The 26,174-nt window shown below is 37.4% G+C and overlaps 1 protein-coding gene across 12 annotated transcripts in view; it reads right to left on the reverse strand.

The window, feature by feature from the left end:
* NCOA1 (nuclear receptor coactivator 1) overlaps nt 1-26,174 on the reverse strand; it is a 208,772-nt gene that overhangs the window by 118,168 nt on the left and 64,430 nt on the right. For 2 of the 12 annotated variants that reach the window (XM_020870498.2, XM_020870496.2), the window contains exons 3-5: nt 23,663-23,799; nt 21,082-21,165; nt 8,124-8,178 (exon numbers count right to left, since the gene is read on the reverse strand). The exons of 7 other annotated variants lie outside the window; for them this stretch is intronic. The gene's annotated coding sequence lies outside the window, so the exon portion shown is untranslated. The remainder of the gene's footprint in view (nt 1-8,123; nt 8,179-21,081; nt 21,166-23,662; nt 23,800-26,174) is intronic. 3 more of the 12 variants (XM_020870502.2, XM_020870495.2, XM_020870503.2) reach the window with 2 other exon arrangements.

Here is a 26,174-nt window from a genome sequence, read left to right on the forward strand (position 1 = left end):
CAACAGTAAATCACACTACATTCCTTCTGACGACCTCTTTTTGTTGTGAATCTGAGTTTATGGTAGGTGCTGTGATAAAAAGCAAGCACCATGTGGAAATCAACATGAAACAGGAAATGAGGGTCACAGTGCCCAAGCTAAGCCCAAGATGTGAGAAGTTATGCAGTACTCTCAGATGCACACGTCCTATTAGTAAGCAACTGTGGTTATTTAAGAATAAAATTAAAATATTACTTCTTCTTTGAATTCATGTGTATTATTTTTCAAACAGCTGCTAAGTTGCTAGCACATACATACTTATTAAGTTTTTTGACCTAATTACTTAATAAATGTAGCTAACAGATATCCTTGGATCGAAGGACACTATGAACTCTGAAATAGTCGTTACATCCTTACCAGACCCTTAGTTACAGCCATTATACCCTTACTATGAATATATTCAAACTAAGAATCCAAAAAAACATAGTGAAAGAAAACTTTTATTAACAAATGAATGGAAGATTTATCAATATGAGTTTATGCTAGAAATAGAAGTATGGAATAGGAATATTCCAAAGATATAATAAATATTATTACAAATATTATTCATAAATAATTAATAAATATTATTCACAAAATTAACATATCAAAGGAGAAAAGCCAAGTGATGATTCCAAAAGTTACAGGTAAAACATCTGATTAAGTTCAACATTTCTGATAAAATTTTTAGAAAAATCATTAAGATTTTTAAGAAACACTTTACTTTATAAAGGATATCTAGAGAACACAGAAAATACTGTATATAACTGTGAAATATATGAAGCATACACTTTAAAAACAGAAACAAGTCAAGGACATTCACTAATCATCACCTGTATTCCACTTGTACAGGGAATACTTAAGTCTTTCTAGCATAGTATATATAACGGGAGGTGAAAGAATTAGTATGAAAGAAAACTTGGCCAGAAAATGGGAAAGGAGAAACTAGATTATCACATATGCCATAATTTTGAGGACTAAGCCTGAAGGTGGCATACATTACTTCTACTCACATTCTAGAGACTAGAACTCATTTAAGTGGACATTCCTAATGCAAGGGAGGTGGAAAATACAATCTAACTCTGTGCCTAGGAAGAAGAGGAAATTTTTAGTGTACATCTAGCCACCCTGTGCAATAAACGAAGCTGGAAAACAATTTAGCACTAAAACTGAATGTGCACATATATACTCTATGACCGAGCAATTCTATTCCTAGATGGAAATGCCTCTACATGTATATACCACTAGACACTGTAAGAAACTCACTGAAGAATTGTTCATAATAGTAAAAACAAAAATAAGGATAAAACAATTCATCACATATTCATAACTAGCTATGAAAATAAATGTGCTACAGAGCAATGCAAATGAATCTTAAAAGTAGATCTTAAGAAGAACACATACAATATACTGCTTTTATACTGTTCAAAAATAAATAAATAAATAGAGTATGTGTGTGTGTGTTAAGTCGCTTCAGTCATGTTCAACATTTTGCAACCCTGTGGACTATAGCCTGCCAGGTTCCTCTGTCCATAGGATTCTCCAGGCAAGAATACTGGAGTGGGTTACCATGCCTTCCTTCAGTATGTTCCCAATCCAAGGATCGAACCTGCCTCCCTTATGTCTCCTGCATTGGCAGATGGGTTCTTTACCACTAGTACCACCTGGGAAGCCCCAATAGAGTATATTACTTAAGTATAGATATATATGTAAAATGTATTTTAAATTAAAAAATAAGTCACAAAATTCAGTATAGTGTTTACATTTAGAAGGTGACAAAATGAGGGATGTGCTGAGAAAGGTTTATTTACACTGGGAGTTTCCACTATATTGGTAAAATTTTATTTCTTAGGCTGGTATTTATACTACTGTTTGGTCCATATAACAATATTTTATGTCTACTTTCTAATGGAAGACAATAAATTTTTATTAAATGGATTAAGGAGATTGCAGAACAGTATTTTATGGAGAATAACTTCAATGTTTTCAAATATTCAAATAACCCTATTTCTTTCCTTATTTATTAACCAAAATACATTGTCTTGATTACCTAGAGAACTATTCAAGAAACTACTGGTCATCACATAAACGTAGTGAAGAATTCAGAGTTTATTTTAAAACTTTTAGCAGTTAACCATCCAATTACTTCCCCAATCATATGACCATTCAGTAAATTCTGACAGCCGCGTGGAAGTCTCAATGCTCTTCCTGAATTGTGATCATAGTGGTTATTTTTTGAAACTACAGAAGCAGTAACAATGAAAAATTAAGCGGGGAAGACATAATAGCTCTAAGCAAGATTAAAGTACATGCAAAGGAAGAAATACTTGTATTCTGCCCTCTTGAGTAAAAGTGGGAGAAAGGAGTTGTTTTCCACAGAATGATATCCAGAGGAATTCCAATGAATTCTGTCAGGGCAAGAAGTGGGATTAGGATGTTAAGGAGCTATTAAATCCTTTTCTCCCAGCATTGTTTAAAGTGTAGCTTCATTGTCTGATTATAAATCAACGGTATTATTTTTTTTAAATATTGATGCTACAGAATTATGGAAAATTTTCCATGTATACTGCACATTTTAAATATTCTATCTCTGACTAACTTTGTGACAAACCTTAACAATATCAGGTATCAGTTTTGTACTGCAAGATGATAACTTATACTGAAACCTTGAAAACACTGACTACTTGTAAAGAAAAGTCATCTGACTAGATGAAAACTGAGATACCCAATATTAACTGAGGTAATGGAAAAGTTTTATTTCAGTAATTCAAATTCTATGCATATCATAAAAACTGCTATAAATGCAATCCAAAGAAGAGATTTACCGTGGGAGTAGTAACAGTAAGAGGCAATGAGGTTTGGAGAAGAGAAATTAGATGGGGCTTGAGAAGTAGGCACAAGAAGAAATGCCATCATTTAAAGAAGCTCCTATCTGGAAAGAAAGCAAGAGAAGATAGGCTCAAGCACAATGACAACAGTAGGAATATTTGGCTCTGGACCAAGAAATATCCCAATTAATGCCACTTCGGACTAGGGGCAAATCAAACTCATGAAAACAAAGGCACGTACAGTATAATGACAAAATAAAGAATGACCAAAAGGAAATAACAGATAATCTCAATGCTACCTCAAGAAGTGACCGGTATTTTCATGAATTTTTGACACTGACAGATTAAAGTAGAGAATGGGAATTGAGAGGGGAAAAAAGGTAAATTATACAACTGATGATGCTACAGTTGCAGGTCATATAAAAATGATCAATCATATATAATAAGCAGATAAAAGCTGTGTGTAAGTTACAAGATATACAAATTAACAAAGTCTTATTTAAAATATATAGTACCTTTTAGTCATCACTAAGCCTCCAACTTGTGGGGCTTTCCATTTGCCCTACTACCCCCAATATGTAAAGCATTTCAAATCTTATATATGAGCTTAAATCTGATACCTGCCATAAATTCTTCCCAGACAATACTCTTAAATACCCTCTCACTTTGAACTTCTACAGTTTTCATTGTCTTTGTTACAATACATACTAACTATACATATGTGATGGTTAGAGATGATTAACCAGTAATTTCATGTCTGATATCTTCAAATATTAAACTTCACACTATAAAGTTTATAATAAAAGTATGCTGGTTTCACCAAGCAGAATAAAATTCCTTCATAAGAAAGTACTATATTTTATGCCTCAGAGTAAAATATTAGAATATTATAGTACAGTATATAGTAACTTTTATCCTACTGAATACCCCTTGAAACTTATCTACTATCATTCATCACTGTCCACTTTCTGTATTTCCACATCACTGTCAAAATTAACAACATTATTCTCATGGCACCAGACTGCCAATTCAGACAAAATTAGTGTATCTCTCTTAAATGTGTCTCTAATATTAAATCACAAAGTTCTGTCAATTCTCTCATCAGTTGCTAAGAGATCTGGGGATTCTCTACGTACAAATCTTTGCCAAGGTTCTCACATAATGTACATGGGCTTATAAACCACTTTAGTCCATTATACACACAGAACAGTACCTTAAGAAATGTTTTTTATTTACTTACTTTCCTCCTAATTATTCCTCACAAGTTTTTTGTAATTGCCCAGCTAAAAAATATAAAATGTATATTCAAGGCTCCCCTTTGGTTTGCCCCCATCTTTTCTTCTCTCAGCTTCTCATAAGGCTTTAATATTCTACTTACTGGGATTATCCCCCAACTCTATACATATGCATAGCCATACACTTTCTTCAAAATTTGATCAAAATTTCTATTCTTTAAGAATACTTGCCTTCAATCCCATTCTGATCACTGTGTCTTGAAAATTTTCTATTATGTATTATGTTATACTTGTTCATATTCTTTGTTTTCCCGTGCTGCACTGACATAAAAATTCTATTATACAAATATATTCCTAGCCACAATCATGGATGTTTCTTTTTAATTTTAACTTAATATTTCTTACACTAATTTCAATTTTTATAGCTAATTTATGAAAATACTAAGAAATCTTTTTCCCCCACTAAAATTAATTACTTACGTGGTACCTATATGGTTAATTTTGTGTCAACTTGGCTAAGCCACAGTGTCCAGATATACAAACACCAGCCTAGATGTCGCTGTGAAGGGTTTGTTTGTTTGGTTTTTTTTCCCATGACATTAACATTTAAATCAGGAGACTTTGATTAAAGCAAATGACCCTCTGTAACATGGGTAGTTCCTCAATCAATTTATTCATTTAAAAACATATACTGTCTGCTACGTGCTATCATACATTCTGAAGATACAAAGTTGATCTAGTTTCCTCTCCTCAAGGACTTGCGAGTTGGGGCAGTCTAGTTGAAGAAACAAATAATTAAAATAATGTAATAAATATTATAACGTTATGAGCTCAAGATACTATTCATGGGAGCACAGGGAAGGGACTCATATATTAACTGAAGCTCCTGCATCAATTGAATCTTAACTGCCTATTAATGAAAATATCATTCATCATCGAGTCACCCTTGGAAACCAATTATATACCTTAAAAATACAGAAATAAAGTAAAAACATTTTAAAAGAACAGAATGTGAAAACAAGCACAATATAAATACTACATTGTTACTATTCCTTTGGAATGATTACTTTGTAAGAACTGGCTAAGGAATCTTAAAAGAGTAAGATTTAGAATGTTGAAGAATCTTTCTCCAGTTTAAAAGGCCAAACTGATTAACTCAAATTGGAAAGACACACAAATCTCACAGTTCATAAATCTCAAGCATACTATGTAAAATAAACATTGTAAAATAGGATTAGTCTTTCAATCTTTGAAATGCATATTAAATCATAAAATCCTTATTTTGAAAGCATCTTAAGTATACATGAAGAGTGACTGAAATCTAAGTTCATTTAAGGAGACTTCCAATTAATTTGCCGCACACTTGCCATACACTTTTTCCCACACTTACAACTATGCTACCATATATTACCAAGTAATATAAAAATTTAGGATCTATGTTCACAATGTAAAATGTGACCACTAAATTTGAACATTAAAAAATTAACTTAAGAATAATAGTTAAATCTTTATCAGACAGTGTAAAATGGTAAACAAAACAAAATCTTTTCTCTCCCCCTGCGTTGGTCTTATATTTAAACAAGGAGATTTCCTTAATTACCAGTAGTCTGAGAATTTATAATATTTCACAACTCTATCAGATTGGTGTTCGAGTGACCATTATATAAAATGGCTGTCAATGTTATTGTACAGTATTTTTTTCTTTGGGTTAGTAATTAGAAAGGAAAGCATCTTCCAACATTAATTAAACTGGTGGTATTATTAAATGAACACAATCTCATAATTTATCACAAGTATTCTTTATCAACTAGTTAAACCTATATTCCCACAGTGGGTACATAATAAACATCTGTAAAATGAATGAACAAAATGTTCACAGGCCTGAGATTTCTTGGTCTGAAGTCTCACGATCTTGCTCCTATATTTTCATATGAACACTGCTTTTTTATGAAGACTCAGAGATTTTCCTTTGGGACTTTAGGGGCCCTCCGTATACAGCTCCTCTAAGAAACTACATAAAGAGTATCATGCTAATGTTTCATGAAACAACTGGAGCAAATTATGAGAGAGCTCTATTGCACCTATAAAAGGTTTGTATTCAAATATCTTGCTGCCAAGTTGAAAGTTCAACAACCTTTCTGCATAGACTGGAAGGTTAAAAAAAGTCCTAAGAAATCTATCAGGATGTCACAAGAGCCCTAGGGGAACCCACGTTAATTAAACAAGGATTTAACTACAATATCCTTGAGTAAGCCACTTAACTTCTAGGAGCTTCCATTTCCTCACCTATGAAAAATTGCCAAGATTCTACAGAAAGCAAAGCAAATTTACCTTCACTATTCCTTTGGAAGGCAAGAAGCTTCTAGAAGCCTTATTAAAAAATGCTTTTTGACTTTGGGTGATAGATAGCTTTGAGACTTCAATAAAAAGACAGACACTTTACCTCAAAATAATTTTCACAAGGACAAAACTTTGTATAGTATCAGAAAGTTTAATGACCCTCTGAAGTGGTCCAAGGAACACATGTTATAAATTTCTGTTCTGTAAATTTATACAGAATTCAATAAAGTGGGGACATGTTAATAAGTTTGGAGGGGAAAAAAGTACTTTGTACCTAAATCTTTTGGTTTTTTCTAAACAAATGAAATTTACTTTAAATTTCAAGTAATAGCAAAGAGGAATCAACTACTTCTATGACTATCAAAGAGAAACCTGGTTTTGAAGAACTGAAAACTACTAGCTTAGATAATTAAGCTATGCTAGTAAGTCAAGAGTTCCAGATTAACTGACACCCAAAACCATTATGATTATATCTCAATCTCAATTCTAATGAACCAACTATAATAAAAATATTTACTTAGGAATTCCAAATTTAAACAAATAGTTGTTCCTTTTGATTTTTTATTTGGACAATCCATTTGGAGAGAGGCCTTCACAATGGCTTAAATTTCTGAAAGATGAAATAGCAATCACGTATTTTGAGTTTAATGGTTTCATCACATCCTAATTTATAATTAAAATAGGTTAAGTCTATTAAGCTGCAACTTAAATTTGCTCATTATTTTACATTGCTAAGAAAAAAAATTAACTTTTCCAATGTAAAAAGAAAGAGAGGCCCTGACTTAGCAAACAGAGGGAAAAAAGAAACAATTATACAATTCTGTAGAGATTAATTAAATACACGCATCTAATACTGGTGTGAAGGTTTTACAAATCATCTTCAGAATAAGCCAAAAGGATACTAATATCTGCTCTTAGAGCAGAGGTTCCAATGTAGAGTTTTATGTGTGTGTGCATGCTGCTGTTAGGATTTCTCCCGTCTAAAATGGGTCCCTGGGGAACTAGCAAGGAGAAATTCTATTATTATTTTCTGATGCAATAAAGGGAGAGGCCTTTCTAGTACTGAATTTAAGGAAAATACGTAATGACTCTGCCCCAGTTGTTATGGCAATATCCCTATCAGGAATATAAAAGTAAAATGGCTACAATTTCTGGCATATTCCTTTTTTGTATTTTTAGTTAAACAATATTTAATTTTCTTAAGGAAGATTTTTTTCATTAGATCATGAAGTCATAAATTAAACTGTTTTATTATAAATTACAGTTTGTACAATTCACAAAAGAAAAACATTTAAACTCAATTACATACTCCACTTATAGCAACAGGGATTCTTGCTTCTACAATGTTTTACTTACAAATTACTGAGGAATTAACTGTGTTTACTCGAATAACTTGCATATTTCCCAGCAAATATCTGGAACCTAACTTATAGTCATCCTTACAAGCCTAATTTATCTTCTAGAGTCTTCTGTTTATCAAAAATTGGTACACTTACTAAAAATGATAACCAGTAGCAAAGTTAAATTAGAATCTAGATTTAGCACTTCTCTCCCCTTTGGTGGTTTCTTTAGATTTCTAAAAAGATTTCTCAGAGCTGCAGATATATGGGTGAGGGTAGTCTCCATATGTAAATGCCTCTATGCAAGACAGCAGGAAATTAGTCAAAAAATCAGAGCTTTATTCCCAGGATTTGCAACTAACCTGCTTTTGTGACATCAGGTATAGGAAAACTTCTTAGGAACTCGGTTTCTGGAGTCTGTAAAATAAGGATATTGGAGCAGATGATCTCCAAGTTCATTTCCAATTAAAATATGTTAAGTTTACATTTATGGAAGTGTAAGAAACAGAATTGGAGTTAAGTCCATTTGAGACTACAGACACGGCTGTGTATGTAGGAACAGAAGATGGCAAAGAAATGTCGAAAACAAAATACAAAGATCACATTTAATGTTTCCTCTCACAAGTTAGATTTGGGCTTATGACTGAAAATGGCCAGAGAGCCCACCACTTTTATCCACATCTTCAGCATCGTCCCTTCAAGATGCCACTATTCTAATGTCCACAGGAGTGCAGCCTATGAGTGTGTTTCCTCTCAATATAACCCTTCCCATACCTGGTCCAAGAACTGATCCAGCTCATCTAGATCAGGGGTTAGCAGATTTTTCTGTAAAAGGCCAGACAGCAAATACATCAGGTTTTACAGGCTATCCAGTCTCTGTACAGGATTCTGTACTCAATTCTGCCTTCAACATGCAGAAGCAATCACAGACTACACAAAACTGAATGGGCATGGTGGCTATGTTCTAATAAAACTTTACTGAAAACAGACTGTAGGCAGGATCTGGCTCACAGACTGTAGTCCGCCAACTCCTGGTCTAGATCACACCAAGAAACAAGATGGTATAAATCAGCTATTCTAAATTTTTCAGAGTCCTTTCACAGTCTAGAATAAGAGACAGCATAATACAGTAGAAACTACAAATGCAGATACTTCATGTGTGTGTGTAACTCAGTTGTGTTTGACTCTGCAATCCTATGGACTGTAGCCCGCCAGGCTCCTCTTCCATGAGACTGCCAGGTAAGAATACTGGAATTGGTTGCCATTTCCTCAGTTCAGTTCCTACTCCAGGGGATCTTCCCAGTTCAGGGACTGAACCCATGTCTCTTGGCTCTCCAGCATTGGCAAGTGGATTCTTTACTACTGTGCCACCTGGGAAGCTTCAGATGTACACACTAGATGTTTAATAAATATAGATTTCCTTTCTCTTCTCAACACCACCATCCCTCAAAATTTACTTCTAGAAATCACTTATTCTGGCCCTCTCACAAGAGGTGGTCCTTGGTCCTCACAAATATGCTCCCGGTACTCCTATACCACTGGAGAAGGGATAGGCTACCCACTTCAATATTCTTGAGCTTTCCTTGTGGGTCAGCTGGTAAAGAATCCGCCTGCAGTGCAGGAGACCTGGATTTTATCTCTGGGTTGGGAAGATCCCCTGGAGAAGGGAAAGGCCACCCACTCCACTATTCTGGCCCAGAGAATTCCATGGACTGTGTACTCCATAGGGTGGCAAAGAGTCGGACACAACTGAGAGACTTTCACTTCACCATTGTACCAAGATTTTGGTACTCCTTCACTCCTCCCCTTACCCACCCTGTTAATCCAAAGCTGCAACTTCATAACCTTACCCATCTGGGCCTCAAATGTCAGTATTACTTCACTCACTACTGGCCCTGGGGAGGTGTAAAGAAATAGAGGAGAGAAGAGGGTAGAGAGGGAGGAGATTCAAGTGGAGGGCAGGTGAGTGGTAGCATTTCCTCCCTTTCCTGACTCTAAAAAGGAGCCAGGTGCTAGCCTACTGTTAATTTAAATGAAAACATGGTCTACTCTGGTGGGAATAAAGAACATTTCACTTTATGTGAAGTGCTCCCCATTGAAAGAACTCAGTTCCAACAGAAGGAAAAAACCACAGTCAGCTTTTTTCTTTTGCTTTTATCTAGATCACTCTACCTCCAGCTGTGAAACTGACTAATGTTTTCAAAGCTCCAAGGAGCTTACTAGTAACCATGGTTACTGCTTCCAAACAGTACAAAAAAAGTAGGAGGGGATAGCAATTTGAGGAGAAAAACAGTTTTCCTGATTTTCATCAAATGAAGCTAGGTAAAGTAACAAGAGATAGATAGACTGATGGCTGGACAACGGCCTCAAGACTGTTATTGAGGTGCTTAATCGCTTAGCCCCACAGATCGAGTCTTCAATGGATCAGTTTATCTTATCCAAGAGTGGTCCCCAAAAGCTAATTCAGTCCTTTACAACGAACAGTATCTTATAAACTCAACTAATATCCTTGCCAGGAAGTCAGTGAATTTGCTTTCCAGCAGAGCAGTTTACTTGGGAAAAACAAATTAAAAGCATAAGCTTCCTTAGAAGTATCTGATTTGAGACTAAGAAGGTACCTATAGCTTTAATATAAAGCTGCCCAACTTTTTCTTCTTAACCTTTGTTAGTCAAAAGGTTTTCATCAAATGTTTCTCTTTTCAAACTTCTTAGCAACCTTCTCAAGTTAATTAATTCATACATATACAGTGTCTATCATGTTTCAGGCACTGTGTAAGACAACTGGATACATCACAATAAATATGCCTTTATGAAACTTACAATCTAACAGAGAAAAGAGACATTAAATACACAATTGTAATTTCTGTTAATGTGCTATGAAGGAAAAAATAAAACCTAAATGGTATTTACTGGGATATCAAAAAAAATATTCCAAATAGTAATAATGGGAGCCACCTTCACTGAGCCTTCACCAAGTGCCAGGCAGTGTGCATTCTTAAGTTAATATGCTTTGTCTCATACATGTCTCAGAATGATCTGTAAGAAAGGTAGAATTATTCTTATTGTGCAGAGGAACAAGCTGATGCCTGGGAGATCAAGTCACTTGCCTACATATACCTAATTTCTGATTCCCTTTTCTTACCCATAATCACACATCTTTCCTACCACATATCCAAATATCAATATTAACTATTAAATTTTACTCAGGAGTTCTCACTTCTTGTTCCATCTCTACAAATAACTGACCCTGGGCTTAAATCAAGTCATTTCACCTTTTGGTCATTTCCCAAAGTGAGACAGAATTAGATGATACTAAGGTTTTCCTAGCTTTTGAACTCTACAGTTTTATGATTACATAAATGTTTTTCCATATCAGCAGTTATACCTATCATATTTTATGGATCATATGGTATAATTCAGGCAAGTATCTAAATATGAACAATTCATTAGTTAATCATTCCACAAATAATCACTGGTCACCTCTGTTCCAGGTACTCTTCTAGGTGTTAGAAATACAGTAGTAGGCAAAACAGTTAAAAATCCCTGCCATGGTGGCACTTACAATTTAGTGAGAGGAGAGAGATGATGAATAAAACAAGTAAATAATGTAGTTTGTTACAATACAGTAAGTACTATGGAGAAAAATAAATCAGGGAAGGAGTATAGGAAGTGCTAATTCCCCCAAGCCTCTTAGGAGCAGGAATTTGTTAGGCACTAAGGCAAATAAAGATAAGCACTACCTGAGTCCCTGCCCTTGACCTGATCCACCCAAGTAAATACAAATATGAGGAATTTTAGAAAAAACAAATAAACAAAGTACCATGGGAACACACAGCAAAGAGCCACAAAGCAGAGTTGCAAACTGGATTTTGTTTTCTTACACACACAAAAAACAGAAAGAAAAAAAATCATGTAAAAAAGAATATTAGCTCTGTATTTTAAAGTCATGTTTCAAATTTTTACAAAACCTTACTGATAAATGTTTTTTAAAGATAGGAAAAAATACAGACAGATTATTTTCCTGTTTGGGAAAACTATTATTAAGATACAAACTGATCCAAAAATTACAGGCTTAATATAAATCAAATAAAAACTAAAGTATGTTTTAGTATGTTTTAGAAATATAATCATATACCAGAATAAAAGGGTAAGAGTAAATGTATAAGGAAAAACAAGGAAATTTTTAAAAAGAAGAGTAATGAGGGTAGATATACCTTAATGATTAGGAAAATAGTTATATTTTCTCCCATTTGCATTTCCTTCTACTAACTTTTCTACTGTTCTACAAGTAGCAACCACTTCCTTGGAGAAGTTTAGATACATAAAAAAATAATATTTAACATTTGCCTTTTGAGTTAAAGAAAGGATTTTGCAGCAAGGTAAGTTTTGAAAGTCTGGTTTTCCCAAAGAAAGATATTTTTTTTACACTAATGTTTTCTGACCAAGCTTGAAAGACTCAGAGTGCAGTTTCTTTCACTTTGGAGAGCAGATATCTCTTTTGCTCATGATAGCTGGAACATAATGCCTACTACCTAGGGTAGAAGGAGGATGAAACCAAGAGACTGCAAATTAAAGCCTCAAATTCCTGATTCTGGGGCTTCCCGGGTGGCTCAGTGAAGAATCTACCTGCCAATGGAGGAGACATGGGTTCGATCCCAGTAAGACTCCACATGCTGCAGAGAAACTAAGCCCATGGGCCACAACTATTGAGCCTGTGCTCTGGAGCCCCAGAGCTGGAACTACTGAGCCCACGTGTCAGAACTACTGAAGCCCCATGGGTCTGTGCGCCCCAACAAGAGAACCACTGCAATGAGAAGCCCGTGCACTGCAGCTAGAGAGTAGCCCCCGACTCAAGGCAACTAGAGAAAGCCTTCAGAGCAATGAAGATTCAGCACAGCCAAAAAAAAAAAACCAAACAAATCCTGATTCTGGCCAAAGGACTGTGGGATAAAGACATTAAGACTGAGACAGGAGAAGCAAGTGATCAGACCAGGACTTCCTTTACCCAGTCCAGGTTGAGGCTGCAAAAGAAAAAGAATGTCTGAAAGATCGAGGAAATCTGGGAGTTAGAATGGTTTCTGCTCTGCTTCTTGTTGAGTAAGTGCAAAGTCACAGCCTTCCAGAAACATCTTGTGTACCCCCACTGCCCACCCCCACCAAGCCATTATCTCCCCTCATACACACTCTGGCCCCCTCATACACTAGGGGGCACTAGTGGTAAACAACCTGTCAGCACATGCGGGAGACACAAGAGAGCTTGATCCCTGGGTGGGGAAGATCCCCTGGAGAAGGAAATGGCAACCCTCTCCAGTATTCTTGCCTGGGAAATTCCACAGTCAGAAGAGACTGAAGGCTATAGTCCAAGGGGGCTGGGGGGAGGGGCCAAAGAGTCGAACACAACTGAGCTACTGAGCACATACACACCCAGCACAAGCTGGAGAATGCCACACCAGAGCAGCATGCACAGAAGCCCAATCCGATAGAGGAAGGGTGTGAGACCTGCTCTGGGTCTCCTTTTTGTCCTATGTGCCATAAAAGGCTCTGGGAAATTCCTCGGTGCTCTAAACTAGTGCAGAAAGGTAACTTAAGATACTGATTTTAAGTTTGCCGGAAGAGGTCCCTGTAACAGGGGCAAAGCTGCTCCACAACAGAGGCCTGGAAAAGAGACCACCTGGCTAGTGAGTCAATGGGAATCCCAAACCAGACCTCAGGTTATCCATGCTGCTGCTGTTGCTAAGTCACTTCAGTCGTGTCCGACTCTGTGTGACCCCATAGACGGCAGTCCACCAGGCTCCCCCGTCCCTGGGATTCTCCAGGCAAGAACACTGGAGTGGGTTGCCATTTCCTTCTCCAATGCATGAAAGTGAAAAGTGAAAGTGAAGTCGCTCAGTCATGTCCAACTCTTAGCAACCCCATGGACCACAGCCTACCAGGCTCCTCCATCCATGGGATTTTCCAGGCAAGAATACTGGAGTGGGGTGCCATTGCCTTCTCCGGTTATCCATGACACCTGGGCAAATGGCAATAGATCTTGGGAACCAAGAGAACAGATCTAGAGTAACTTAGCTGTAAACTTCAGCTTCAGACATCTGAAGAATACTCTAGGACAGTGCTGGTAGCACCACAGTAGGCACAATTCCAGGAAATAGCCTGACCAGTTACTTTAAAGGAGAGACCAGTAAGAAACCAGAGAAAACAGCACATGGACTTGATGGTTCTGGTACCCTTCCATGACTACAAGGTCACACAAGCATCCATAAACCCAGATTTCCTTGTGGGAAAGCGAGAGAAAAGAGATGATACCTGATTAACTAGTATTCAAACAGAGACTGAAATATCCAAAGAGATCAATTCAAATTACTAGATATGACTTAGTTTACCAGCTTGGAATAACACTGGTACTCTTCCTCCAGTTACCCAATACCCAGGGTTCATCAAAAGGAAAACAGGACTTTTAGAAAAATAAAGAAGCTGTATTTTCTTCATATACCTGAGTCAGTAGGAATAAGTTATGATCCTACTACCGACTTTATGATGTTTGCTTTATGTAAGAATTCAAAAGAAACACTTCTTGGCATACTAGAAATCAACATCACTTTAAAAAGTAACAACGGATTTCCAGTTCAAGATGGCAGACTGAGTATCCACTTCTTCTCCTCAAACACCTCATGTCAAGCCACAGAATAACTAAGTGAAAAATCACCAAAGATAACCAATAAAAACTCTGATGATAAACGGTAAATGCTGACCACAGCATTTACTGTGAGTCTAAAGTCTTTGTCAGAGGACTTATAGTATGAACTTTGAGTTGGAGATAATAGCAGGTTAGGGACAATCTCAATAGACTGTGATCGAGGGAAGACAACACAGAACTAATCAGAACTTTCCCTGTAGATAAATCCCTTCCTTATAGCAGAGGCTTACCTCATAGCTCAGTTGGTAAAGAATCCACCTACAAAGAATCCACAGGAGACCCTGGTTCAATTCCTGGGTTGGGAAGATCCCCTGGAGAAGGGATAGGCTACCCACTCCAGTATTCCTGGCTTCCTTTGTGGCTCAGCTGGTAAACAATCTTCCTGCAATGTGGGAGACCTGGGTTCAATCCCTGGTTTAGGAAGATGCCCTGGAGAAGGGAAAGGCTACCCACTCCAGTATTCTGACCTGGAGAATTCCATGGACTGTATAGGCCATGGGGTTGCAAAGAGTCGGACATGACTGAGCGACTTTCACTTTCACTTACAGCAGAAGTTTGTTAGCCTTGTCTTTGCAGCTGCAAAAAAAAAGAAAAAAGGAACTCTACATCCCATTTACCACAGCAAGTGGGAAACCAACTGGCAGAGTCATGTGGTCAGTGATAATATTCAGTGGAGAATACAATTTTCTGGAGAGGAGAACTGACCTTTACAGAATTACACCAGTTACCAAGATGTTACCAGCATCAGAATTATCTAAACTGTTTAAATGCTCCACCCAGACATACTGAATCAGATGTTTTGAGAATAAGGTAGGAATCTGTATTTAAACTTGGTCCCCAAGTGACCGTTACATGTACAGAAGTTGGACAAACACTGGTTTAGACCTTCATTTAAAAATACTATAAAGAAGAATAGCCAAGAACTGATGCTTTCAAACTGTGGTGGTGGTGAAGATGCTTGAGAGTACCCTGGACTGCAGGGAGACCTAACCAGTCAATCACAAAGGAAATCAACCCTGAATATTCACTGGAAGGACTGATGCTGAAGCTGAAGCTCCAATACTTTGGCCACCTGATGTGAAGAGCAGACTCACTAGAAAAGACCCTGATGCTGGGAAAGACTGACGGCAGGAGAAGTGGGTGACAGAGGATAAGATGGTTGGATGACATAATCAACTCAATGGAGATGAGTTTGAGCAAACCCTGGGAGATAGTGACAGACAAGGAAACCTGGTGTACTGCAGTCCTTGGTGTCGCAAAGAGTCAGACACGACTGAGCAACTGAACAAGAGCAAGCCAAGAATCATCAGCTACTTAATAAAAACTAAAAGAGGTACTAAGGTAAAAAAGCAAAGGCACAAAGACCCATAAAAAAGAAAGTAAGGCAACAAAAAGAAATAAAATGTTCTTTAACTGGTATCTTCAGAGATTCAGGACAATATATCCATAAAATAAGAAAACTGTCATAAAATGTAGTAACCAAGGAAAAAGAAAGAATTTTTAGAAAATAAAAACAAAAATTATTTTCAAAATGAAATATCTTTACTTTCAGTGAAGGCCAAGATGGAGTAAAAACCCATTATAACTCTCCTGCTGATTACAATTAGTAAAAAACTCTGGAGAGAATCCTAAAAGCAGCTACCTGAGAACTCTGAAAAATAAACAATGGCAGGCAAACTGGGGAGGGAAGTCAAAACGTGAAGAACAATCAATCTGGCAGTGAGTTCATGCTATTTTAAAAATCCTTTCTTGTTTACCACTTTGACATGAGGGTGGGTCGTGTCCCAGAATTACACAGCAGGTGCACACAGCAACAACTGTAAAAGAAACTCCCTCTTTCTCACTGGAATAAAAGGGGCTTCTGCAAGCTGGGAAGTGTAAATGTTTGGGATGGGGAGTTCCCAGCTCCTTTTCTTTTTTTTCTCTGCTCACCTGCTCTGAAGCCAGTACAAGTCATAAAGCTATACAAGTGAGGCAGGAAACCTAAAGGCCTAAGAGAAAACTGGCTCCAATCTCCTGAGAAAGTAGAAAAAGGAGCCAGGGTGGCATGAAGAGTATTGCGGTTGGGGAAGGCAGCCTCATTTCTCCTTTTTTCCCCCTTATTCCTTCAACCGAGGAGGGCTCTGGGGGTGTAACTGTGCAACACTGAAGCGTGGCGGGCTGGGGGGTGGGGGTGGGCACCACTACCGAGAGAAAGGAAACTCGGCGATCTAGTGAGAAAGCCAGGGAAAGACTCCTGGGAGCCAGAGAACATAAGGAAAGTCCCCAAGAGTACAGAGACAGAAGATTCCACTAAGGTGCAGAAGTATAGACAATAAAGAGATACTAGTTTCCGCTCAAATCAAAACATTTTTAAAAGTCTAGGAAGAGAAAACTTAAAAGTTACTTTAAATAATGTAACATTAAAAGAGTATGATAAACACATAGCAATACAGAATAAGATCAAATGAACATTGTACAGACAAATACATATATAAATATATGGGAATTTTTTATATGATAAAGGGAGACTTCAAACAGTGGGTAACCAAAGAAACATTCAATAAATGCTAGCCAAATGAATTACCCAATTTAGAAGAAAAAAGTTAGATTTCTATATAGCATCATTAAAAAATTCTGAAAGATTAAACAAAAAATATTTATGCAGCTGATCAACAGGCACAAGAAAAGATGCTCAATACTGCTAATTATTAGAGAAACGCAAATTAAAACTACAGTGAGGTATCACCTCACACCAGTCAGAATGGCCATCATCAAAACGTCTACAAATAACAAATGCTGGAGAGGGTGTGGAGACAAGGGAAACTTCCTACACTATTGCTGAAAATGTAAACTGGTGTAGCAACTATGGAGAAGAGTATAGAGGTTCTCTAAAGAACTAAAAGGGCTTCCCTCATAGCTCAGTTGGTAAAGAATCTGCCTGCAACGCAGCAGATTTGGGTTCAATTCCTGGGTTGGGAAGATCCCCTGGAGAAGGAAATGGCAACCCACTCCAGTATTCTTGTCTGGAGAATCCCATGGACAGAAGAGCCTGGTTGGCTACAGTCCCTGGGGTCGCAAGAGTCGGACACAACTAAGTGACTTTCACTACTACTACTAAAGAACTAAAAATAGAATTACCTTAAGGTCAGTTCAGTCACTCAGTCGTGTCCGACTCTCTGTGACCCCATGGACTGCAGCACACCAGGCCTCTCTGTCCGTCACCAACTCCCAGAGTTTATTCAAACTCATGTCCACTGAGTTGGTGATGTATCTCATCCTCTGTTGTCCCCGTCTCCTCCCACCTTCAATCTTTCCTAGCATCAGGGTCTTTTCAAATGAGTTGGTTCTTGCAACCAGGTGGCCAAAGTATTGGGAGTTTCAGCTTCTGCATCAGTCCTTCCAGTGAATGTACAGGACTGATTTCCCTTAGGATGGACTGGTTGGATCTCCTTGCTGTCCAAGGGACTCTCAAGAGTTTTCTCCAACACCACAGTTCAAAAACATCAATTCTTCAGCGGTCAGCTTTCTTTACAGTACAACTCTCACATCCATACATGACTACCAGAAAAACCACAGCCTTGACTAGATGGACCTTTGTTGGCAAAGTAATGTCTCTGCTTTTTAATATGCTGTCTAGATTGGTCATAACTTTCCTTCTAAGGAGTAAGTGTCTTTTAATTTCATGGCTGCAGTCATCATCTGCAGTGATTTTGGAGCTCAAAGAAATAAAGTCTGTCACTGTTTCCCCATCTATGTGCCATGAAGTGATGGGACCGGATGCAATGATCTTAGTTTTCTGAGTGTTGAGTTTTAAGTCAACTTTTTCACTCTCCTTCATCAACAGGCGCTTTAGTTCTTCTTCACTTTCTGTCATAAGTATGGTGTCATCTGCATATCTGACATTATTGATATTTCTCCCCGCAATCTTGATTCCAGCTTGTGCTTCATCCAGTCCAGCATTTCTCATGTACTCTGCAAATAAGTTAAATAAGCAGGGTGACGATATACAACTTTGACATACTACTTTCCCAATATGGAACCAGTCTGTTGTTCCATGTCCAGTTCTAACTCTTGCTTCTTGACCTGCATACAGATTTCTCAGGAGGCAGGTCAGGTGATCTGGTATTCCCATAGAATTTTCCACAATTTGTTGAGATCCACACAGTCAAATGCATTGGCATAGTCAGTAAAGCAGAAATAGATGTTTTTCTGGAACTCTCTTGCTTTTCTGATGATCCAGCAGATGTTGGCAATTTGATCTCTGGTTCCTCTGCCTATTCTAAATCCAGCTTGAACAACTGGAAGTTCACAGTTCACGTACTGTTGAAGCCTGGCTTGGAGAATTTTGAGCATTACTTTGATAGCATGTGAGATGAGTGCAATTGTGCGGTAGTTTGAACATTCTTTAGCATTGCCTTTCTTTGGGACTGGAATGAAAACTGACCTTTTTCAGTCCGATGCACTAAAGAGCAATATTGCATAGGAACCTGGAATGTTAGGTTCATGAATCAAGGCAAACTGGAAGTGGTCAAATAGGAGATGGCAAGTGTGAACATCGACATTTTAGGAATCAGTGAAATAAAATGGACTGGAATGGGTGAATTTAACTCAGATGACCATTATATCTACTACTGTGGGCAAGAATCCCTTAGAAGAAATGGAGTAGCCCTCATAGGCAACAAAACTGTCTGAAATGCAGTACTTGGATGCAATCTCAAAAACGACAGAATGATCTCTTCGTTTCCAAGGCAAACCATTCAACATCACGGTAACTCAAAAATCTATGCCCTGACCGGTTATGCTGAAGAAGCTGAAGTTGAACAGTTCTATGAAAACCTACAAGACCTTCTAGAACTAACACCCAAAAAGGATGCCCTTTTCATTATAGGGGACTGGAATGCAAAAGTAGGAAGTCAAGAAACACCTGGAGTAACAGGCAAATTTGGCCTTGGAGTACAGAATGAATGCCCTTAGCAGGGCAAAGGCTAATAGAGTTTCGCCAAGAGAACAAAATGGTCATAGCAAACACCCTCTTCCAACAACACAAGAGAAGACACTACACATGGACATCACCCGATGATCAATACCGAAATCAGATTGATTATATTCTTTGCAGCCAAAGATGGAGAAGCTCTATACAGTCAGCAAAAACAAGACCGGGAGCAGACTGTGGCTCAGATCATGAACTCCTTATTGCCAAATTCAGACTTAAATTGAAGAAAGTAGGAAAAACCACTAGACTATTCAGGTATAAATCAAATCCCTTATGATTATACAGTGGAAGTGACAAATAGATTCAAGGTATTAGATCTGATAGACAAGAGTGCCTGAAGAACTATGCATGGAGGTTTGTGACACTGTACACAGGCAGGGATCAAGACCACCCCCCCAAAAAAGAAATGCAAAAAGGCAAAATGGTTCCATATGTTAATGGTTGCATATTACCATATGATCCTGCAATTCCATTTCTGGACAAAACTAATTCAAAAAGATACATGCACCCCGGTGTTCACTGCAGCACCATTTACAACAGCAAAACATGAAAGCAACCTAAATGTCCATCAAAAGAGGAATGGATAAAGAAGATGTGGTACACAGATACAATGGAATACTACTCAGCCATAAAAAGAATAAAATAATGCCATTTGCAGCAACATGGATGAACCTAGAGATTATCTTACTAAGTGAAGTCAGATGAATAGCATCTTATATCAATGTAAAAAAAATTATACGAGTTTATTTAAAAACAGAATCATAAACGAGCTTATTATTGAAACACAGAAACAGATTTGCAGACACAGAAAACAAGTTTATGGTTACTAGAGGGTATAGCATGGTGGGGGACATGGATAAATTAGGAGTCTGGGATTAACAGATGCACATTACTATATATAAAATAAAAACCAAGGACCTACTATATAGCACAGGAAACAATATTCAATGTCTTGTAATAACCTATAATGGAAAAGAATCTGAAAATAAATATATATACCCATTTACATATCAGTTTAAGAAACAATGGTGTGGGGAAAAACTCAACGTGATAACGTGGTGAAAAGGCATGTTCATTTCCTGACAGTGAGGAAAAGATAACTCTACCTTATTAGGAAGCAATTTGACAGTAAGTACCAAGAACCTTAGAGAATGTTGATGCCCCCTGAGAAACTGTCACAATTTAGAAAGCCGTCAGTTCTACACTCGCATTTCATAGCTACACGACTGGATAAGCCACATACCACTTTGAGCACCGGTTTCTTCATTATTAAATATGAATACAAGCCACTAATTCTCAGGGCTCTTGTGATATTTATTAATAAAAGAGCAACAAAGCAAGTAAAAGTGTCTTAAAAACTACAGAGCAGACACTTGACCCAAGGCCTGTGAACTCTGGGGGATTTCAGAAGGTCCTCAAACTCTCTGAATATCTATGAATGTTTGTGAAAAGTGACAACAGCTTTATGCAAACCTTCCAAGGGGCTCCTGATCCAAAAGAAAACTGAGAAGCTCCATAAGCAAAGAGCAAAATCAAAGTGAGAACATGCTCTCCATTCAATGTGTCCAGCTTGATGCAGGGCGCATAACAGGTCCAAATCAGGAATTCACTAGAAAAATCCAGGTAGTATTTAAGATGATATTAAACTTACCCAACTTATTTCTAAACCCCTCAGAGCAGGATTTAGTGATTTCTTAGCATATTAACTCAATCTCTGATGTAGCTGTAAGAGAACCTGAAATCAGGAGAATAATTAAACAGTCAGTTGGAGCTATTTGGATCAACTGCATGAAATTAATGTAATCTACTAAGAAAATGGAAGTGGGGGTGGTAGTGGCAGTAAATAAATTTAATATATTTAAAGTACTATTCTTTATTTATTAAGATATACATAATTAATACATAAGCCTTCTTGGGACTTATATAGAAAATTGTTGCTCTTCCTCCAAAATAAGACTAAAAGATTAATTCTAAAACTTCTATTTCTAGATGGTAAGTCATACTTTCATTTAAAAAAATTTATAGCCCTAAAAGTGAGGCACACTGATAAAATTCTACTCAATCAACATTTGGCAAACAGACTAAAAGGTACTTTAATTATATTGAAAATTAAACAATTAAGAATTTAAAGTACTTAAGGTCTTCCAGAATAGATAATATTTTTCCCTGTTCTTCCCACTAAGTAAAACTAAAAAGTCTGGACAACAAATATTGATATAACAAACATAAGTAGACTCTAAAGGTGGAGAGAAGAAGGTGGATCAGTTAGAAATCACCAGATCTAAGGAAAACAACATGGTGGTGAGTTCTATGGGTTTTCTTTTGTGCCACATATGCTCTAGACTTGGAGCTGATGAAGCTTGCAACCTAGAAATATCAAGAGGCCCAGACCCTTCAAAACAATCAACCAAATAAAAAAAATCCTCTTCTCCCCAGCCAAAAGATTAGGAAAGAACCAATCTAGACAAAAAACTGTTATACCCAGCAAACCTCACAGAACAAAACTGTGGACCAAGCGCTACCAGCAAAGGTCAAGTGGAGAACCTAGCCTTCTAAGGACCTTTTCCAAGCTGTAACAAGGTAACCCACACTCCCTACCACAGTGGTGTCAGAGAAGGCCATTTGGGAGTTGGTCCTTACCAAGTAACAATGAGACCTTCTTCCTGCTGGTGTCAGTGAAGACCACATGGACAGCCAGGGTGTCCACCTGGCAGTAAGAAGGTGTACTCCCCTCTCCTTGGTACAGGCTGGTGTCAGAAGAGGCCTAGTGGAGTTGGGCCTTTTGCCACTGTCCAACAGTAAAAAGGCCCCTGTGGAGGACATGTGGGGAGCAGGGCTGAGGCAAACCAGACCCTCCCAGCTGGGGAAGTCAGTGGAGGCCAGACCTCCCATCTCTGAGCAGCAGTAGTGAGGAATCTCCCACAAACTTGAGAGTCAACAAAGGCAGAGTGAGGAACTTGGACTTTTATTCCCACTAGGCAGTAAAGTGGCAAAGCACTCCCCTCCTTCCCATGCTGGAGCAGTGCCAGAAGCCAGCTAAATCAGAATGCTTAAATAAGATCCAGTGTCTCAGAACATAATATCTAAAATGTCCAGGTATCAAATAAAAATCACTCATCACAACAAGAAATCTCATAATTCTCATCACAACAAGGAGTATGTCAAACTGAATGAAAAAAAGACAGTTCACAGGCACCAGTTACCCGATAACGGAAGCCTTGGTGTCACAGTGGTAAAGAATCCGCCTGCCAATGCAGGAGACCTGAGTTTGATCCCTGGGTCAGGAAGATCGCCTGGAAAAGGAAACGGCAGCCCACTCCAGTATTGTTGCCTGGGAAATCCTATGGACAGAGGAACCTGGCAGGCTATAGGTCCATGGGGTCACAAAGAGTTGGACATGACTTTGCAACTACACACACACACAATATTTATTGAACATATATTAATACTATGTGCTTAGCTAATGCTATAAATATATTATACATATTAACTGTACCCTTACCATAATTCTATGAAGCAGTTACTAATTACTGTTATTAGTCCCATTTTACACAGATGAAAAGCAAGGAATATAGAGATTAGATTAGAGATTAAAACCCCTGAGGTTGCCCAGCTTCATAAAGTTACTGAGAAGCAGATTCTGTATTAAAATCCTGATGGCCCCACTACTGACATAATGTTTGAAGTGGACATTATAAAAATGTCTCCGAGAGCAACTATGCACATGAGTGAAACAAATAAAAAACAGGGAGTCTCAATTAAGAAAAAAAATACACCAAAAAAAAATGTCAGAACTGAAAACATGCAATAACTGAAATAAAAAACTCAACAGATGAGAACAACAGTAGAATGGAGAGGACAGAGGGAAGAATCACTGAACTGGATGATAGAACAGAAGAAACTACCCAACCCAAACAATAGAGGGAAAACACTGAAAAATAAAATAAAACAGAGCCTTGGGGACCTGTGGAACTACAACAAAAGACTTACATCCCATGTCTTCTGAGCCCCAAAAAGAGAGAAAAAAGAGTAAGACTGAAAAAGTCTTACAAAAAAGTTACAAAAGCTTGTAACTTCAAGCTTAGAAAAACACACAAGTTTATAGAAACTAAGTAAATCCTAAACAAGATAAGCTCAAAATAATCCACACCAAGAAAATTTACAGTTAAGCTTCTGAAAACTAAGGACAAAGAAAATATAATGAAAATAGCCAGAGAGAAACAATGCTTTACCTGTAGGAAAAAAAAACTTCAAATGACAGATTTCTCATCTGAAACAAAAGAGGGATGAAGGAAGTGGCACTGAAGTCCATATCTGATCATCTGTAGTTACATATGTGTTTTTCTCTTGTTCATAACTCTTGGCATGCCTGGAATTTGGAGACTGAATGTCAGATATTGCATAATAAAAATTGTAGAGGTTGTGTCTAATATCTTTTTCAATAGATCTTCTTTAGTTTCTGGTTGGTAATGGGACCTAATTCCATTTAATCAGACATTAAGCTAATCTGAAGACAATTTTCAATCATATTGAGACCTATGAACATGCACCCAATGGTCACAGCAGCATTATTTACAATAGCCAAGATATGGAAACAACCTCAGTGTCTAGCAACAGACGAATGAATAAAGAAGATGTGATGCATATATATATACACACATACACACAACACACTATGGAATACTACTCAGCCATAAAAAAGAATGAAATTTTGCCATTTGTAACATGGATGGACTTGGAGGGCATTATGCTAAGTGAAATAAGTCAAGACACAGGAAGACAAATACTGTATGACATCACTTTTATGTGGAATTTAAAAAAAACAACTGAATATAACAAAAAAAGCAGATACATATATAGAGAACAAATTAGTGGTTATAAGTAGAGAAAGGGAAGTGAGGAGGGGCAGAGACTTAAGAGGGACAAGTTATTATAGCTAGGACTTTCCTAGTGGTACAGTGGATAAGAATCCACCTGCCAATTCAGGGGACATAGGTTCAATCTCTGGTCTAGGAGGATTCCACATGATGCAGAGCAACTATGCCCGTGTGCCACCACTACTGAGCCCAAGCTCTAGAATCCAAAAGTCACAACTACTGAGCCTGAATGTTGCAACTACTGAAGTCTGCACACCTAGAGCCTGTGCTCTGCAACAAGACAAGCTACTGCAATGAGAAGTCCACACACTGCCGCAAAGGGTAGCCCTCGCTCGCTGCAATTAGAGAAAACCCATGTGCAGCAACAAAGACCCAGGGCAACCAAGAATGAAATAAAATAAATAAATAATTGTTTTAAAAACAACAAATATTGGGACTTTCCTGGTGGCCTAATGGTTAAGATTCTGTGCTCCCAACGCAGGGGACACGGGTTCAATCCCTGGTCAGGCAACCAGATCCCACATGCTGCAACAAAGACCTGGCACACCCAAATAAGTAAATAAATATTTTTTTAAAAAATGTACAACACAGGGAATACAGCCAATATGTTATAATAACCATACAGGGAGTATAACCTTTAAAAATTGTGAATCACTATATTATACGTATAATATATTATATGTGAACTATGTACAATTCAATTAAAAAAATAAAAAGACCTGGTCTTCTCTGGTTTATTACAATAAACTATATTGTTACAATATAGTTATTTATAGATCTCAACTGAAAGCTTAGGATATCTACCAGGATTCTTCTATTTCTTTAGTACCATGAAACTGCTGGAAATTCTGCTAAGCTTCTCAACTTCTTAGTAGCCACCAGTGGTCCAACTTTTCTGCCTATTGGCTTGTGCAGTTTAGCAATCTGCAAAAACTTCTGGTGGAAACATGGTTCAGACTTTTGGCTCTCCTTCTCTGTGTTTATATTCTCTTTAGGATCTTGGTCATTCAAGCCCTAGATGTCTTGTAATCCTGAAGTCCAACAGTCTCTCCACCCTTTAAGATTGCCAAAAGCTCCCCTAAATTTCTGTTTCTTAGCAACCATTATATGTTCAACTCCTCGTTCTTGGTGGTATCATCTACAAAATGGTGATTACTTTCATAAATACAGACTATTTATGTGCCTTTTCCATTGATAAAATTCAAAATCCCAAAATAAAAACTTTTAGCAACATAGGAACAAAAAATGAACTTCCCTACTTTGTTAAAATCTATCAGAAGTCAATAGTAAACATTGGAAAAAAAAAGTAAACACTGTATCAATACTTAGGAATAAAGTAACAAATGAATTTTCATGTATGTTAAAAACAAATACTGAGGGAAATCACATGAAATATTCAACACAGTATTAGAAGACTTAGTCAATGCAATAAACTAAGGAAAAGTTATATTAATTCTAGAAAGGGAAGACTCCCCAAAAGTCATTATTTCCAAATAACATGAAAACTTCTCCTTATAAAACTCAAAAGAGAATATAAAACTCATAGAATTCATATCAGTTCTCAGTATGATGTCAAGAAATAAAAAGATAGATCCCTATCCTTGTAAAAATTACATTCCAGATTTGGAGTGACAGTAAGGAACACAGGTAGTAACAACACACATAATAAATAGGTAAATTATCAAGTCTGTGAAAAGGTGACAAATGTTGTGAAAGTGTAAAGTAAAATAAAGGAGGGAACGGGGAAATCAGAACTGGAAACATGTAGACTACGATTTGTTTTAAAGAAATCAGAACCACTCCTTTCCAGAAAAGATAAAAATAAAAATCACCTAGAAATAAAAAAAATCTGTGGAATATGAGTAAG

This window comes from Odocoileus virginianus, chromosome 2 (genome assembly GCF_023699985.2).
Source record: "Odocoileus virginianus isolate 20LAN1187 ecotype Illinois chromosome 2, Ovbor_1.2, whole genome shotgun sequence".
NCBI classification, from domain to species: domain Eukaryota; kingdom Metazoa; phylum Chordata; class Mammalia; order Artiodactyla; family Cervidae; genus Odocoileus; species Odocoileus virginianus.